The 16458-nt window shown below is 36.5% G+C and overlaps 2 pseudogenes; both read left to right on the top strand.

Annotated features, from left to right (window-relative positions):
• The first annotated feature begins 217 nt into the window (after positions 1 to 217).
• LOC143387432 (leucine-rich repeat-containing G-protein coupled receptor 4-like) lies at positions 218 to 6761 on the top strand (annotated as a pseudogene).
• Positions 6762 to 12617: 5856 nt separating this feature from the next.
• The window catches only part of LOC143387431 (coiled-coil domain-containing protein 34-like), a 33301-nt pseudogene continuing 29460 nt past the window's right edge, over positions 12618 to 16458 (top strand).

Here is a 16458-nt window from a genome sequence, read left to right on the forward strand (position 1 = left end):
GAGCCAGAAGTCATTGGTGAGCAGTGCAAATGACTACCAGACTCTACAAAATTGGCACCATCAACTTTATTTCTCAGCAATACTTACAAGGTGTGTTCAAGGCCAAGTATAAAATATGGATTGGGATTTCATTTTTTTTTTTTTTTTGGTTTGGCTCAGGGCCCTATTTTTTTGTTTTGCTTTTTTTTTTTTTTAGTTTAATGAGGCTAGATGCTATATGGCATTAAACTTGGTGGTTAAAAGCCTGAATGTCCAAACCTTCAGCTCTGCCACTTACCAGATGTGTGAGCTGGACAAGTTAAAGACCATTTATACCCATCAAAGAGATAATCAAAGGATGTGAGAGGCCAATGAAGGAGGTTCTTTCTCAAATTGAGTGCTTAGAACCAGACAGCACTTAACTGAGTAGGACTGATGGGGAGAGGGCTACGTTAGGAGGTTTCACAGAAATTGTGGTGGCTCCAGATGGCAGGGAGGATGCGTTTATCCCCCATAAATTTCTGCCTCCCTGCTTGACCCAGTGTGAATGTTTGGGCTGAAGAATCAGAGAAGCCAACTGGAGTTGGTTTAACCACATGAATTAGCTAAAGAAAGGGAATGTACAGGCTTCCTACAGATTTTCTCTCTCTCTCTCTCTCTCTCTCTCTCTCTCTATATATATATATATATATATATATATATATATATATATATACTCATATATATAATATATGAGTATGGGGATTAAACAAGGATCTTGCATGTGCAATCTACCACTAAGCTACATCTCCAGCCCTTTTAAAAAGGATTTGTATTGAGATATGGTGTCACTAAGTTGTATAGGCTAACTTTAAGCTTGCCATCTTCCTAGCCTAGCCTTCCAAGTAGCTGGGAATACAGGCATGTGCCACCTCATCTGCCCGGGGCTCTCTTTAAACCAGATAAATTTCTTGTACCACTGTCTCTAGCATGTTTCCCCAAAATATCCTGGGCTCTAATGGGCTTTGGCTTATGAGAGGCCAGTGTTTGGGGGTAGAAATACTACCTGCTTTAAGTAGAAATGGTATTTCATGAGGGGATGTCAGGCACCCCATAGAATCATTGTTAGGGCTGGAGAAATCATTGGCCAAAAAAACTGTTTTAGATATGACAGTTTGGATTATAGGCCTGTATCATTGCACCTGGCAACAGTTTTACTTTAAATTGCAGTATTATTATGAAACTTTATATATACTTGATTTGCATCCACCTTTCATAAGAGACACCTCATTGAAAGGGAGAAAGTTTGTGGTGTATCTTTATGATCATTTTTATGAGCTTTACCAGAGTGTATAACATAGATAAGGTTCCTAGAGGATAAATTGTCAAGACTAAATTATATGATACTTAGACTTTTCTGACACGTAGGTTGGGGTTTTCAAAGATTAAAAATGCTTTTTACAAAACAAAATTATGTCTATGAAGTTGCTACTCAGAGTGTATTTTACATTTTTCCCCCAGGTCTTTATCAGTACCATATGCTTATCAGTGCTGTGCATTTTGGGGCTGTGACTCTTATGCAAATTTAAACATAGAAGATAACAGCCTTCAAGATACCATAGTGTGACAAAGGAGAAAGGCAAGTACATGAACCTTTAGAAACAGAACACTCCCTAAGGCATTAATCAAAATGCATGTGTTGTAATCAGTTTGGGAAGGATCAATATGAGGTCTGTGAGAAAAATGGCCTTTCCTGTGTTACTGGCATATTTAATGTGTTATCAAGCCACATTTGTATACACTGAACTTGAACATCATGCAGGGGAGAGAAAATTGTGGGAACATTTGGTTCTTTTGAGCTGCCCACTTTTAATTCAACATACTTTGTTGTATATTCATGTACCACTGATGCAGCAAATGTCACCAGCACTGCTGAAAATGAAGAGCATAGTCAAATAATTATCCATTGTACACCCCCAACAGGTAATGATCAACCCATTTGGCTGTAATATTTTACTTTAAGTAAACATTGGGCAAATATATCTAATCTTCCTGGCGATGGATGTTATTTCTATTTTATAAGAGTGGGTCTAGATGATCCTGTAAAGCCTTCTGATTCATAGTGTGGTCAGTGTACCAGCATCTCTTGCAGAATCTCAGGCTCATACCACTGAATCAGAATCTGCATATTAACAAGTTCTTGCAGGGGAGGGTCATGTACATCAAGTTGGAGAGGGAATTTCTTGATGGTCCTTTAGGTCTAGAACTAGTTCTGAAGTAAGTCACTGGTCCATAATTTTTTTTGTTTTTATATTATTCTTTATTTATTGTAGTGCCAGGGATTGAATCCAGGGCCTCCAAAATGCAAAGCTTGTGCTTTATTACTGAGCTTAGTCCCCAGTCTTCTTCTTCTTCTTCTTCTTCTTCTTATTATTATTATTATTATTATTATTATTATTATTATTTCATTTTATTTTTGGGTATTGATTGAATCCAAGGTTTCTTAACCACTGAGCCACATCACCAACCTGTCTTACTTTTTCATTTTGAGGAAGGGTCTCATTAAGTTGTTTTGGGCCTCACTAAGTTGCTGAAGCTAGTTTTGAACTTGTGATCCTCCTGCCTTAGCATCCTGTGCCACTGGGATTATAAGCATGCACCTATGATTTTTTTTTAAATGCAATCTTGTCTATTATTTCTTATTTAATTCATTGAAGTTGTAGTTTTAGGAAAGTTATTAAATGATTCCAATATTTACTTGATTGTAATGTCATATTCTGCCTTGCCTACCAGAGAACTTGGATTTATACTTTTACCATAAAGGCAAGATTTTAAATATTTTTTGTTAAATCAGGTGCTACCAAATAGATTCCTATTAGTATGATGTCACAGGATGAACTGGCCATTAATTTTGGGGGTAGGGAGGGTGACGGGGTAACAGGGATTCAACTCAGGGGCACTCAGGCACTGAGCCACATCCCCAGCCCTATTTAATATTTTATTTAGAGACAGGGTCTCACTGAGTTGCTTAGCAACTCAGTGTTGCTGAGGCTGGCTTTGAACTCACAATCCTCTGGTCTCAGCTTCCTGAGCCACTCGGATTGCAGGCGTGTGCCACCATGCCTGGGTTGGCCATTAATTTTATAACTTAGAATCATCAGTGTTTTGAATTCACTAATAACTGATGCTGAATTGTGAGCTTCTTAAGGGTCTATGTATGTATGCTTTGAATATTTAACCCATTTCCTTATGTGGAGAAGGAGAACAAACTTAATTTTAACAGATGAGTAAGTGCAACAAGCAGGAATCATTAATGTAATTTATTTTATTGTGCAGATATTAATTTTTGACAGTTAGGAGTGCAGTTTACTCTTTTGCCCATGAATGATTCAAGTGTTGGAGATTTTACACAGAACTGATGATCAGTGAGAAGGAAACAACATACTTTTTGGAGGGGACGGTGGTACTGGGGATTGAACCCAGGGGTGCTTAACCATTGAGCCACAGTCTCAGCCCTTTTTTTATATATTATTTATAGAGGAAGGGTCCCACTGAGTTGCTTAAGGCCTTGCTAAGTTGCTGAAGCTGGCTTTAAATCCATGATCCTCCTGCCTCAGCCTCCAGAGCCTCTGGGATTATAGGTGTGTGCCATTTTGCCTGGCAGGAAACAGCATTCTTTGTAGTACTGGACACACCTATAATCGGGTTCATTCTGGAGACTGAGGCAGGAGGACTGCAAGTGCAGGGCCAGTGTCAGCCACTTAATGAGACCCTTGCCAATTTAGAGAGATCCTGTCTCCAAATAAAAAGTGAAAAAGGCTGGGTATATACTTTAGTGGTAGAACACCCCTGGGGTTAGTCCCTATACTACCCTCCCCGCAAATAAAATGTGAGAAAGAACTTTCATTCTAGCACTTCCTGACGGTTCAGAGTGAAAAGAAATTTGACTAAAAATTTTGTGTTCATTGAAAATCAGATAAATGATGCAGAACTGTAGTTCTATTGTATATGTCAAATTTCATGACAGTTCAGAAAGTTAAAACATCTTTTAGGCAATCATAATACATAGTTATCTTGCTCTTTATAGTCAAACATTTTTACTTCCTAATTATAAATGAAATATTTTTCATTTGCGACATTACCAGCATGTCAAAGTCAGTTATTAGAACCAGAAATTCAGCTACTAAGTGCATTCTTGCGATCCTATATATGTATGTATATGTGTGTGTGTGTATATATATATATATATATATATATATATATATATATATATATATATATGTTTTACTATTATATAGAGGTTTTGTTTTGTGCCAAGCTTTGTATGAATATTTAACATTGATTATCTACCATAACCAACTTCAGCAGGTTGCTGTTAAATGCCATAAGAAACTGGGTTTAAAATGTTACAAATCTGTGTATATACATACATATACAGTTATAAAATATATAGAGAGCTGGAGTTATGGCTCAGTGGTAAATGGTAAAGCTTTTGCCATGTTGGAGGCACTGGGTTCGATTCTCAGCACCACATATAAACAAACAAACAAACAAATAAATGTTCATCAACAACTAATACGAATATTTTTTTTAAAAAATGAAGTACATAGGGATAAGGAAGGAAGAAAAAAAAAGCTAATATTTACTAAAGTTCCAGTATGTGCCCAGAAGCCTGCTTAAGTATTTATGTATGCAAATTTACTTAAGCAGTCAACTGTATTAAGTAGGCATTATTATCTACATATCAGAAAATGCAACTTATTAGGCTTAAGTGGCTTTTTTAAGGTAAGAGTAGCAAGTTATGAACCATCTGATTCCAGACCCTCAATATTTTAAGTAACTTTATTTGGTAGATACTGTGCTTTGTATATTTAGTATAAGGAAAAGTAGAGGGCTGGGGTTATAGCTCAGTGGCGGAGTGCTTGCTTGGCATGTGTGAGGCACTGGGTTCAATCCTCAGCACCACATAAAAAAAAGATATTGTGTCCATTTAGAACTAAAAAAATATTTAAAAAAAGAATAAAGTAAAAGAAAATGTAGAAAATTTCTTGGAAATATCTCTATATGGCCTTACCAAATAATAAAAGAAAGTTATCCTGGTTATGTTTTGTTTCAGTACTGGTGATTGAACCCTGGGGAGCTTTACTACTAAGTACCCTCCCTGGAGCCCTTTTTATGTTTTTAGTTTGAGACAGGATCTTACTTATTTGATGAAGCTGGCCTTGAACTTGCCATCCCCTACTGCTTAAACCTCTTCAGTCCCTGGGATTATAGGTGTGTGCCAGGTACCCCAAGATATTAAGCTGCTTAATTTTTAAAGTAGCCTAGTCTGTGACTGAAATATCTTAAAAGCAATATTTTTTTTCAGTTTGGTTCAATTCAATTAGGTAGCTGATTTATTCTAGATTCAACCATCATTAGTCATTTTATCAAGAATATTAAATAAAATATGGTATTTTCTAAATTGTCTTTCATGTTTCTGTTTCTTTTTAATGTTAGGTGCTTTTAAGCCCCGTGAATATTTACTGGGAAGCTGAATGATACGTCCCACCATGTGGTGGTTCATTTTCTTAGTTGCATTGTTTTTCAACCTGTTAGTCATTTTAAAAACCTTCACATCTTGTACATCACTCCCTTCCTCCAAGTTGTTCATAGGCTTGATTTCTGTGTCTAACTTATTCATGGGAATCTATACTGGCATCTTAACTTTTCTTGATGTCGTATCCTGGGGCAGATTTGCTAAATTTGGCATTTGGTGGGAGACTGGCAGTGGCTGCAAAGCAGCTGTGTTCCTTACAGTTTTTTCCTCAGAAAGTGTCATATTTTTATTAATGTTAGCAGCTGTTAAAAGAAGGTTATCTACAAAAAATATCATAAAAAATGGGAAAAGCAATCATCTCAAGCAGTTCCGGATTGCGGCCCATTTTGCTTTTCTGGGTGCTGAAGTATCAGGCTGTTTCCCCCTTTTCCATAGAGGGGAATATTCTGCATCACCCTTGTGCTTGCCATTTCCCACAGGAGAGACGCCATCATTAGGATTTACTGTGACTTTAGTGCTGTTAAACTCACTAGCATTTTTATTAATGGCCATCATCTACACTAAACTTTACTGCAACTTGGAAAAAGAAGACCTCTCAGAAAACTCACATACTAGCATGATTAAGCATGTTGCTTGGCTAATTTTCATCAATTGCATCTTTTTTTGCCCTGTTGCATTTTTCTCATTTGCACCATTGACCACTACAATCTCTATCAGTCCTGAAATAATGTAGTCTGTTACTCTGATATTTTTCCCATTGCCTGCTTGCCTAAATCTGGTCCTGTATGTTTTCTTCAATCCAAAATTTAAAGAAGACTGGAAGTTACTGAAGTGATGCGTTACCAAGAAAAGTGGATCAGTTTCAGTTTCCATCAGTAGCCAAGGTGGTTGTGTGGAACAGGATTTCTACTATGACTGTGGCATGTACTCACACTTGCAGGGTAACCTGACTGTATGTGACTGCTGTGAATCTTTTCTTTTGACAAAACCAGTATCATGCAAACACTTAATAAAATCACACAGCTGTCCTGCATTGGCAGTGGCTTCTTGCCAAAGACCAGTGAAATATTGGTCTGATTGTGGCACACAGTCAGCCCACTCTGACTATGCAGATGAAGAAGACTCCTTTATCTCAGACAGTTCTGACCAAGTGCAGGTGTGTGGACAAGCCTGCTTCTATCAGAGTCGAGGATTCCCTTTGGTGTTCTACGCTTACAATCTACCAAGAGGCATAATCCACTTGAATCTAATGTATGAAATATGATATGTCAAGAGCTTTGTAATTTTTGAACAACCAATAAAAAATAAAAATAAAAATAAAACAATACCAATCAAAAAGAAAAACTTATTTAAGTGAACTTAAAAAAATCTTGGTGAAATGGCAAAAAAAATTTAAAAAAATAAAACAAACAAACAAACAAAAGCAATCTACCAAGAGGTAAAGACTGAACTACTGTGTTTGTAACTGTTTCCCCCATCAACCAAATTTACAGTGTTTATAGAGTGAACCCTATTCTGTTCTTTCATCTGGGAAGCACTTCTGTAATCACTGCCTGGTGTCACATACAAGGGAAGGTGGCAGTTTATTTCTCAAATCTGATATTTTTCAAAGAACAGGTGCCTAAATTATTAATTGGTGAAAAATGCAATGTCCAAGGAATGGTGGCCTATTTAAAACAGAACTTGAAAAGGATTTTGGGTGTGGTATAGCAATATAACTTTTAGGTTTTTTAGATCCATAAGGAGCAAATTTATACCTATTTCTGAATTAAGCACAAGATAAAGGACAACTGTTAATATTTTTAAAAAAGGTAGTTCAAAATGTGACTTTATATAACTGACAAAAATGCCTTGCTAATTTTACCTAATATTTGATCATTAATCTCAGGACAACTTACTACAGGGCCAAAAAAGGGATTGTCTCCCAAGTAGAACTGTGAGAGTACGCATAGGTTATCATTGTTTTCTATTTCCACTTTTACATGAGAATCACAAATTTTGTTCAATTGCTTTATAAATCTATATAAACCTGAAGATGTTTTAAAAACCATATTAACAGCTGTTAGAATAAAAAAATCAGTACATTTGTTTGGGGTCATTTTACATTGCTTTATTATGCTTACCATGATTTTCAGGGTTTTGCAATTATATTACTAGTACAAAATAAATGGCTAATTGATGTGTTAGTTTAAGTAGTTTTGGCTACACTACTTACTAATGAGATTTTAATAGTACCTAAGGGATTTGATGGCTCCATGTAATGTTCCCATTAATGAATGCTTCTTAATATCATTGGTTCTACTGATATTTTCCAGTTTTGTTCTTATGTCATCTATTTACAGTATGGATTATACAGAAAGTAAACTGGGGTCATTTTTTTAATTGGAAGAAGCTGAAAATAAATATGACACAAAGCACTTAAATTTATTTCTTAGTAAACTGGATTCTCCTAAACTTATGTTATTACTTGGAAGCTTCTATAAAATTTTCCCATACCATGACTTACAAAAAAACCTATTCAATAGTTCATATGCTGAGTTCTTGTTACACTAGACAGACATATCATTAAGTGGGGGGGGGAGGGAGAAGGATAAGGTTTAGTCCTATGTCTTTGAAAATTAAAAATTTTACCTGATTCTCATATAGGGTCTTCTGCCATGTTTTTTTGTGGAGTCTTAAAGTTATAATTGCTGAATATGTTTTTTGAACAATGTTCTAAATAGCAAACTTACTGCCATATTATTATCCTGGATATACTAAAAAATTAAGCTAGATTACAGTTTAATAATTAAACTGTACATACTGTGCATATAAAGATTTTTTATCTTATGTAAATTATTTTTACAACACAAGTTGGGTAACATGGTTTCTGTTCATTTCATTTAATTAAAGCTACCTCTTATAGTGGCTGCCAGTAGCAGAATGTTAAATTGTGGTTTATATACTTTTTTCATTGTAAATAATCTCGGTTGTACATTGTCAGTGTAAAAAAAGAATCTTTGTATATCAAAATCATGTAGTTTGTATAAAATGTGGGAGGAACGTATTTACAGTGTGTTGTAATTTTGTAAGGCCAACTATTTACCAGTTTTAAAATTTGTATATTTAAACATCTGATAAATATTAAATCATAACTTTGTAGTAATCTTAATTAAACTTGTTTTCTCAAAATTCAAGTTATTGAAAACTTTTCATTCATTTAAAAAATAGAAAGCAGATATATAAAATCTGTGGTAAACTGTGCTATATATTGTATGAAATACAATACTCTATGTTTTGAATTATTAAAGTTTCTAGAGAGCAATATATTTTGCCTTAATTTGTAACTAAGTATGTTAATGCATTTATTAACTATTATGGAGACAAATTTTAAAAGTTTTAAATAGAAAAAACAGTATTAGAAAAAATGTTGGGAAAAAATGCTCACTATCTCTAGCAGTCAGAGAAATGCAAATCAAAACCACCCTAAGATACCATCTCACTCCAGTAAGATTGGCAGCCATTAGGAAGTCAAACAGCAACAAGTGCTGGCGAGGATGTGGGGAAAAGGGTACTCTTGTACATTGCTGGTGGGACTGCAAATTGGTGCGGCCAATTTGGAAAGCAGTATGGAGATTTCTTGGAAAGCTCGGAATGGAACCACCATTTGATCCAGCTATTCCCCTACTCGGTCTATTCCCTAAAGACCTAAAAAGAGCACACTATAGGGACACTGCTACATCCATGTTCATAGCAGCACAATTCACAATAGCAAGACTGTGGAACCAACCTAGATGCCCTTCAATAGACGAATGGATAAAAAAATGTGGCATTTATACACAATGGAGTATTACTCTGCATTAAGAAATGACAAAATCATAGAATTTGGAAGGAAATGGATGGCATTAGAGCAGATTATGCTAAGTGAAGCTAGCCAATCCCTTAAAAACAAATGCCAAATGTCTTCTTTGATATAAGGAGAGTAGCTAAGAACAGAGTAGGGACAAAGAGCATGAGAAGAAGAGTAACATTAAACAGGGATGAGAGGTGGGAGGGAAAGGGAGAGAGAAGGGAAATTGCATGTAAATGGAAGGAGACCCTCAGGGGTATACAAAATTACATACAAGAGGAAGTGAGGGGAAAGGAGGAAAAATATAAGGGGGAGAAATGAATTACAGTAGAGGGGGTAGAGAGAGAAGAGGGGAGGGGAGGGGGGAGGGGGGATAGTAGAGGATAGGAAAGGCAGCAGAATACAACAGACACCAGAATGGCAATACATAAATCAATGGTTGTGCAACTGAAGTGATTCTGCAATCTGTATATGGGGTAAAAATGGGAGCGCATATCCCACTTGAATCAAAGTGTGAAATATGATATATCAAGAACTATGTAATGTTTTGAACAACCTACAATAAAATTAATTAAAAAAAAAAGAAAAAATGTTGGAAGTAACCATTAGAAAATATTGTTTGATAGTTATCTGTCAATATTTAAGAACACTTAAACTTAAAACTTTTATCCTGTCTTAAATCTGAACTATATTGTGGAAAACATATTTTGAAATATAAGTGAATACCACCAATTTAATCTTTATTTAAAAGCAAATGATTAAAAATATCTACATGATATTAATTGTAGTCAGTTGCCTAGAAATGTAGTATTACAATCTCCAAGCTCTCTTTGGACAAATGAGAAAACAAAGGGTTTAATGAAATTTAAGTGAATCCCTGAACCACAGCAAATTAGATCCCAATCAAAACTTAGTTCCTCTTAATTTTGGACACATTTTGTAGGTGTTAGTAAATGTGTATGCCTCTTCCTGTTTTAAAATTTATATGTGTTTGAAATTTTCACAATAAAAAGAATGGTTTAGGTACCCCTCTCCCTCTCCCCTTACCATACCCACCACCAAAACCACAACACACAATAAACCCTGTTTCATCTTCACCTTATTCACTAGCCCCACAATCCTTCTGCCTCTTAGATTATTTGAAGCAATCCAAGACATATTGTTTCATCTGTAAATGTCTAGAAAGAATTATTTTTAAAACTAATTGAAAATGGCATGATTTTTGTACAATGTCATACAGGAATTTGTAAGGAAAAGTCATTCTTCACTTACAGGTTACAGAACCAGTAAAAAAAAATCTCAAATATATCATGAAAGTGAAAATAAATGAGTAGTAAGAAAAAACATTAGTAAGTAAAACTTATTGGGAAAATCTTTTAATGCTTTTAATACCCTTCTTTATGACTTCTTGGCCCCAATAATGTAAAGGCAGTATAAGAGACCACAAGACTTGACTACATTCAAATATGTGTACCCACAGTATGGAATTGCCCCATAGTCTTTGGGTCTCAAGTATTGTTAACATATAATGTAATTGTCATAATGATGACCCTGAAGCATGAAGGAAAGGGATTTTTTTATAAAGCATTTTTTAAAAAAATAAAACATCTAAAGGAGGAAGGGAAGTATATAATATCTTAGATTCCCATACCAAAAAGTTACAGTGCAAAAGCTTTGGCATTCAGGTAATACAATTTACTCTTAAATCTGTCAGATCCTGAACTAGAAATTTTGAGGATTAATTAGATAGTATGACTGTGATGTAGATTATTTCCTTAATATTATAGAGGAGTAAATTAGGATCAGAAAGTTCAACAGCTTATTTATGGAAATTTATTAAGAGAAAAACCATTGATTAATTTTTTTTTCTTTCATAGATAAAACCTGTGAGTTTTCCACTATGCTTGCATTAGGTTGTTTGTTGGGAAATTTCTCCTAAAGCTTTCTTCCTTGTGAAGTCCTAAAACAGTTTAGGGTCTTTTGATATTACTGATTCTCAAAATGTTCTAATGAAAGGTTTCAGCCAGACATGCCAATATTGAATTATTAGGGTAGAGAATGAAAAAAACTCTACTAAATAAGTTTTATTCTTTGATCAATTTATTACTCATTTGGATTGCTCTGATTTTCTTCATTTCACTGTTGTTACTAAAATTTAAAAATATTTCATTTAAGAAGTTTTAAGCATGTATATTTATTTTTTTTGTGTGGTAGGGAATCAAACTCAGGGTCTCCCATGCTCTATGCCTCTAGCTGGCATATCATGTTTTATTATAGCTTCTACTTCCAGAATTGTCTTTGATTGTTAATATTTTTATCATATCTCATTGTCCTGTGTCAAATTTTGTAGATCTAAACTTCATCAAGGATGGTGTATTACTCGTTGATCAGTAACAACTTTATGTGCTATATTTAGCCACTGTCCATTTTCACATTACCACTTATACAAATTATGAACTAGACAGAGCTAAATTTACAACAGTATAAATAAAGCATCCAGCTTTATAATGTCTGTCATCTTTCTTGCTATCTTTATCCCCATCTCCAATCCCTGAGTTCCCACAAAATATTCTTTCCTCATAAAATACACATCACAGCATATTTTAATTAAATTTTTCGCCACAAAAAGATGAGGAATTTAGAGTAACAGCAGCTTTTACCCCAGTGCTTAGCAAAAGTTAGAGGCTTAGCACATAATAGAGGCTTAAAAAAGTAAAAACAATTCGCAGGTGTAGACAGACTAGTTGCCTTAAAACGCCAGGCAAACAAGATGTATCAAAACACTAAAAGATTGTCCTAAACCTGCATTATTTTTGGTAGCAGGGATGGAACCCAGGGCCCCATGCATGCTAGGCAAGCACTTTACCACTGAGCTACATCCCCATGCCACCTAAACCTGCTTTCTTAGATACACTTGTAAAGTTAAATTGCCTCACCCTCAAAAAAGCATGACTTGTTCAAGGAAATCAAGACTGGTGCACATAATCCTGATTTTATGTGTGTGTTGGGGTGGGGGTGGGATGGAGGGGTGGATGTTAGTCCTTAATTCTGCCTCTTTCCCTTTAAGAGGAGTTGCTTTATTCAGTAATAACGTTATTTCAAATACCAAATGGTCTGCAACAACACCTCAAAAAAAGCCCAGGTCCCCGCGAAGGTGTCAGCTGGAAGAAAGGCAGAACTGAATAAGTTCACAAGCAACAGGCACCTTCCAGACACAGGAAGAAGGGCAGACAGAGAGGAAGCCACGCTCTATAGGCCCAGACACAGCCGTCGCGTCCTCCTTGCGTCGCCATGGCAACGCGGCACCTGACCGGCCTGGATTGGCCAGGCCCAGCGCGCGGGGCCTGCTGGGAGAGCATGTCCCCACCTCTGCTCAGTCGGTTTGAACTTGACGGGCCAGAAGCGGGCTGTGTGGCCGTGGAGTGTTGCTTCTTCCCCTCCTGGCATCCTGTTGACTGCAGTTCCGAGTCTGAGGCCTCCGTGGCCTCCTTTTCCGCCTTCATGACGGGTCCCTGGGGGCGGTGGCGACGTCTATCTGTTGGTCGCCACTGCCTCAGAGCTGCAGCAATTCCACCATGTCACTGTTGTCTCCCCTCAGTCACCACAGCTTCTCGTTTGACTATGAACATGGTGAAGGAGAGAATGAGGAAGATGTGGACGAAGATGCCCATGACGTAGAGACCGAGGTGTTGAGCCTAAGAGGAACGGAGTTACCGGGGCGCGCCAGGTAAACCTGAGGCTGCCCGACCTATACAACAGGTCCCAAGGTTTCTTGGACCCTTCCAAGTACCTTCAGCAAACCAAACCCATCTCCTGTCTTCCACCTTAGAGGCTGAGCAGGCGCCTGCATCCTTAAATGCAGCCCTTTCTGCAGAGAGTCCTGGGCCATTTCTTACAGATGACATGTTTTCTGATTCTTAGCTCTTTAATTGCTGCTATCTCAGTTTCCTTAAAAATGACCCGTATATAGTCTCAAACACACGAAACTGCTTCTATTTCAGGAGTTTTACGAATCCTCAGAAATCCAGATGGTGAACTGAAGAACTCTTGTCCATAATCTTAGTTCCAAATTGTGTTTTATGTAGTAGGTTGTAATAGTGTAAACAGCTGAAGCACAGATTTTAGTCCACGACAGCATGCAGAGGCAGGGTTGTGTCTGATCTGAGGACGAACTTTCAGTGGAATAGTTATTGTTGTATCAAAGAATATTTGAAGCAAAGGGATTATTAAAAACCATCATAATGTTTATTTCTACAGTGAATCAGTCAGCAAACATCTATGTTTTGCCACATATTAGTTTAGGTACTGGGGACCATAAATAAAATATACAAGATTTTATTAAATTAAAGCCCAGCTCGATCCACTCATTTTACATGTAATAAAACTGCATCACAGAACACAAATAAAAAGTCTGACTCAAAGGCATACACCAATTTATTAGCAGACCTGGGCCTAGTAGTGAGGTAAACTGATCAGGTTCCCTCTTATACAGCATGACTATTTTAGGGTATATATAAATAGAAGCAAAAGGCCTATCACTGTAATAATGTAGGTCTATTTTGGGGTAAACGTCATCTTCAGAAGCCAATTTACAAGTTTCTGATCATCAAACTATATAAGGAACAATACAGGAGATCTAAAAAATGCAGACCAGAGAACATATACTTTATGTGTGAGTGACAAGATGGCCCCTCTCTGTATAAGGAATGAATGAATGGAATGTGGAACCATCTGAAATGACCCATACATGGTTACAAAAGTTACTCTTTTAAAGATGAGTGGTATGTTGGTGGAAATGTAAACCAGGAAGAGTAACCATGCAGGCTGTCCAGGCTGCTTGAAAAAACAAGAAAGAGGCCATCTCATATTAACCTCATAGACTCAGTGGTAAGAGTTAGGGTTTTAAGAGACCATTTTCATCTATGTTTTGTAGGGATTATTTAGGACTTAGTGGGTATTAGATATTTTTAAAATGAATTTTAAAGATGTGTGAAATACCTTCTGAACATAATTAACAGGACTAAACAAGGTGGACATAGTTTATCAGCCTGAGGAATAAATAACCATGAAAAACTGCAACTCAACTACTGAGACCCTGTATTAGCTTCCACAAGCCAAAATGCTAATCAAATGGAACCTGTCAAGGGAGGAGCCAGACCTATCTATGTCTCACCCAAAGCCTGAATGAGCTAATAGGGCTAAGGCTGCCTAAGCACATTTCATTCCCCATGAGTCAAAAGAATACTGAGGATGTGGGTCTAGAAAGATTGCAGAATTTGTTAGGTCTTGTGTGTGGCAAGTGTTAGATTTTTATTAGGTACTCAATAAATGTGTGTTGAATGAATTCCTGTTTCTCCTTCCTGGAGAATAGTTAGATACCATGATTATTTTCAAATGGTTCAGAAAAACTAGCACTTCTTTTCTTTTAGAAGATGACTGTGTTCCTTTAGTTGTTGTTCTGGATAGCTTGTATGGGATGAGATGAAGGAAGGCAGCCTGAGTCATAGCCCAGCCATTGTTTTGGGCTATCAGCATCCTCTGTAGAGTACAGAGAAACCAAGAGCTCTGGGATTTTATGGCTCTCTCTGCCCCTTACTAGCTACATCTGACTGTGGCATACTAGTAGAATAAGGCTTCTTTGAGATAGACTCAGGCATTGGCTGCACATATCTATGTGCTCAGATTTGTGTGTGTGCTGGGCCTCATACATGCCAGGCAAGCATTATGCCACTCAGTCACACCCTAATCCCTCAAGATAATTTTCAGTACAAGTAGACTTATGCTTAAAAGAGGATTAACCTTCAAGTGTATTGGCTGGGATTGAGAAGATGATCAAAGATGACCTCAAGACAAGATGATGAAAAGTATTTTTCTGGAGTCTTTTATAATATGCTTTGGGCCTACTGCTTTTCTATTTAGTTCTTTTCTGTCTTTCATATAACTATATTTAGGAAAGTTATGCCTTAATAAGTTTCTTTTCATAAATAGCTAATTATGAAGCTTTTCTTTATTAGGAGTATATCTGTAGTTTATATGCTATACATTTTGAACATGTTTGCTAAAAATGTTAAGGCAGGAAGTATTTAAAGTGTTATCTAAAAAAAACTGATTTGACTAATTTCTTCTTTCAACAGTGTTTCATAATCTAGACCCTCAGTCAAAACATATTTGGTTTTCTTCTTTCCTTTTTTTTTCCAGTCCTGGGGATTGAATCCAAGGTGCTTTAATCTACAGCCCTAAACCTTTTTATTTTTACATGCTGGCCTCAAACATACAATCCTCCTATCTCAGCCTCCTACATTGCTGGGATTACAGGTCTATGCTATCACAAACAGCCATGTTCTTATTTATTTATTTATTCATTCATTCATTCATGTACTTTTCTTTACGGAACTCATGGCAGGTGGCAGAGGAAGACCAGTGACAGGAAGCCCAAGGCAGTTAATCCAGAAGTTTTTAGAAAGTTTCCCAGACAATATAGTATCAGAATAAATCTTGAAGGAAGAATAAGAGTTAGTTATAGTAATAATTATAATAAATGGCACAGAATGTACTTACTGAGGGCCCAGAACTATACTAAGTGCTTCACTTCTTCATGCAACTACTACTGTAATCTCCATTTTACAGATGAGATCTCTTTTTTAGAGAAATTTAAATATGTGCAGAAACTAGGAAGAAGCAGGTAGAGATTTTATTCCCAGGCTATTTTACTCATGAAAGTAAGCTCATAATCTGGCCATATGTGAAGGTAGAGGAAAGGCATTTCAGTTTTAGGCAAAAGATGAAGAGTACAACACCATAGTGCATTTACCAACCCACAGAAGTTCAACATGACTGAAATGTAGAGTATGGATCATCCTTTTATGAAAAGAAAGGCAGTAGTCAATTTATGGATGTCAGGCTAAGGAGTTTGGATTTCATCCTGTGTGCAAATGGGCCCTGAAGAACTTTGAGATGAGAAGTTACATGATAAAAGGATGCATTGGTAGGGGCAAATCTGCCAGCAGGTTTAGAGAATGATTTAAAAGGGAAGGCTAGACACTGTTTATGTTTGGAGTGCTTGAAAGGTTTGAGAAAAGAATCACTTGAGAAAATTGAAGGATGTAGAACTGATATGACTAGTGATTGTATG

Source organism: Callospermophilus lateralis (assembly GCF_048772815.1).
Source record: "Callospermophilus lateralis isolate mCalLat2 chromosome 11 unlocalized genomic scaffold, mCalLat2.hap1 SUPER_11_unloc_2, whole genome shotgun sequence".
NCBI lineage: Eukaryota > Metazoa > Chordata > Mammalia > Rodentia > Sciuridae > Callospermophilus > Callospermophilus lateralis.